The sequence below is a fragment of the Pinus tabuliformis genome, chromosome 1_1 (genome assembly GCF_031772625.1).
Source record: "Pinus tabuliformis cultivar Carrire ecotype Pingquan chromosome 1_1, CPIR1, whole genome shotgun sequence".
Lineage (NCBI taxonomy): Eukaryota > Viridiplantae > Streptophyta > Pinopsida > Pinales > Pinaceae > Pinus > Pinus tabuliformis.
This window is the reverse complement of record NC_142297.1, coordinates 792,022,889-792,026,028: the sequence shown is the minus strand read 5'-3', so window position 1 is coordinate 792,026,028 and position 3,140 is coordinate 792,022,889.

The window sequence follows — 3,140 nt, the reverse complement described above, 5'->3', positions numbered from 1 at the left end:
CTTGTGGAATCCAGGTCGGGGACATCCAATAAACCGGTGTGGCTTCGAGGGTAGATTTAATAAGCACCAATCTACCGGCCCTAGATAGAAGTCTTTGACTCCATAGATTTAGTCTTCTTTCTATCTTTGTGATCAACCAAGTCCAATTTGCTATTTTGAATCCATCTGATTTTATCCTAAATCCCAGGTACTTCAAACCATCCTTCAGGGCCTTAATTTGAAATGGGAAATTTTGGAGAGCAAGATTGGATTCTTGTTGTGCACATCTCGACAGGGATATGGTGGATTTAACCTGGTTAATCTCCATACCAGTGGCCGAGCTGAAAAGCCACACTATCCCTGTGAAGGTAATTATGTCCTGTATGCCACCATCCAGAAATATGAGGATGTCATCAGCAAATAGGAGGTGAGTTAGTGTGCATTGGTCTTTTATCTTTAGACCCTTGAGGTTCCTTGCACACTTCTCCAAGGAAATCTTTCTGCTGAGTCCTTCCATAACCAATAGGAAAAGTAGGGGCAAAGGGGACATCCTTTTCCAGAGTCCCCTCTTGGCTTGGAAGGTGTGGAGGCCGATTGGTTGACTAAAATGGCAAAGGAGACCGAACTAATATAGCACATGATCCATCTGATGAAATCTGGGGGGAAGCCCAGATGAGTGAGTAGCATCTGGAGATATAGCTAGCTGACCTAGTTGCAAGCCTTTGAGAGATCAATTTTGAGCATCATTCCTTTAAGGTTCTTTAGCTTGATAGAGTGGAGGGCATCTTGTGCCATGCCTATGGCCCAATGAATTTGATGGTTTTGTAAAAGGGCAAACTTATCCGGGGAGATATGCTTAGATAGAATAGGTTTGATATGATTAGCTATAATCTTCGCTACGATTTTATAAATAAAATTACAGAGGGATATAGGTTGGAAGTCATTAAAGGATAGAGGAGAATCCAATTTTGGGATAAAGACTATGAAGGTGGAGTTTATAGGCTCATGTAATCTATCCTGGGTACAGCTTTCTTCCCCAACAGCGAGAAGGTTAGGTCCTATAATGTCAAAAAAGGTAAGGTAGAATTCCACATGCCATCCATTCGGCCCTAGGCTTTTATCTCCTTTGAACCATTTCAGGGTGCTCTCCAGTTCCCCCAAGGAGACAGGCTTATTAAGGTCCTCCAGTCTTTCAAGATCCACAAATCGGGGGAAGTAACCAGAAATATGGATAATATCAGTTAGAGTAGCACTTGGTGGAGCTTTGAATCGCTGTTTGAAATTAGTGCCTAGCTATGATAGCTACGAGTGAGTATTTTCCAGCGGTCCCTTATCCGAGGGAATCTACTAAATCGTATTGCTGGCTTTCCTTCCATTTGAAAATTTGTGGAAGAGTTTAGTGTTGCCATCCTGAGCTTGTAACCAGATGTCACTGCTTCTAAGTTGCCAAGTTTCTTCCCGGGCCAGTAGGATCTTAGATCTCTGGGCTTCCATCTCCACTAGATGCAATTTTGACTCGATGGAGTTAAAGCCCCTGCCATGTTCATCCATTAGTATGGCTATCTGAGATTCTAATTCAGATATGGTAAGATCATCCCTATCTATCTTCTTTTTGTCCCAATTAATGGAAATTCACTTAAGGTTGTACAAGTTGTTGCAAAAACCTACTGCTTTCCTCATCTCAATTGTAAGGGGATGGGATTTCTAGTAGTCTAATACCATCTTGAGGTAGTCTAGGTCCTTTAGCTAGGTCGCGTTAAACTCGTAGGGTGCTTGAGGTTTGGTAGTGGATCCTCCCAATTCCAAATATATTGGTGAATGGTCAGATATGCCACCTCAGACCACCCATTGTCTGAAGTTTGTGAGAGTCATTGGCAGGTCTTCATGGATGAGAAATCGGTCCAGTATTCTCCCCAAATCTGCCTCACCAGTTCTTCTATTATGTCAGGTAGGCATCTTATTATTCATAGGTATGTTGATAAGGCCGTGTTGATCTAGCAGAGAGCTCAGTTGATCTGAGTGTGGGACAAGTTGCAAGTGATGACCCCAGGATTCTTCATGACTAATGTAAAATTTAAGGTCACCCCCCAGAATGGTTGAGAAAGTGATCATCAGGTTATCTAGAAATCGCTTCCAAAACTCTAGCCTATTTTGATAGGGGACATATTTATTTATTATACAAATATGTTTACCCAATATAGCTAAAAAGAGATCCATGCCAAGGAAACTGAGTCCTCCCCATGCTGCAATCACTCTAATGGTGCGAGGATTGATCCCAAGAGAAAGTCCCCCTCATCTTCCAGCAACATCCAGAGATTGGAAATTCCACCCATGCATGATGCCCTGGAGGGATTTTACTATCTGATCGGAAGGCCCCAAGGTTTCCTGAAGGAAGATAATATCACAGGGTTCACAACTCAAGAGTCTCTTAAGGGCTGGTTTTTTTTAGGGCTGGCCAGGCCCCTGCAATTGAAAGAGAGCCATTTCATCGGGAGACCTTGGCTAGGTTGTCTATTGCTCTAAGCACCCAATCAATGGTGTTTTGTCGGCCCTGGGAGACATCATCCCCTATGATTTTGATAGCTTTGGCTAATTCGGAGGGTCTCCCTCTAGTAGGATTATGGTCATATGGGTAGGGGGTGGTACCGAGGCCAAAAGCATCGGGGATGGATTGTTTATGGGGACAGAGATTGTAGGCATGAGAGGCCAAGGGAGTGTGTTCAGATGGCAGATGAAGGAGTGTGTTCAGATGGCAGAGGAAGCCCGTCCAATCCAGAGATCAATGGTGGGGTAGTGGAAAAAACAGGTTGCAGAGGCTTGATTGAACAAGTAATAGGAGATGTGGTTAAACAAGGGGAGAGTGCAGATGAAACCATTGAGACACATAAAAAATTAAAATGAAAAGCAGAGGAACAGGGCGGAGAGTCAGTACCCAATGAAGGAGTTACGTCTGCCGCAGATCTAGATCTGGTCTTAGGAGGAGATGGAGGCAATATCAAGGAGGCATTAGAAGTTTGAATAGTGTTCCCAGCATCTTCCTTTGTGCGATCGAGATCTGAGGGTAGCACGTCCACCATCGGTCCTTCTGATTGTCTATGCACCAAACCCTTAGCCATTGGAGTCGAAGGCGTGAGTAGAGGACAATCTTTGTAGAGATTTCT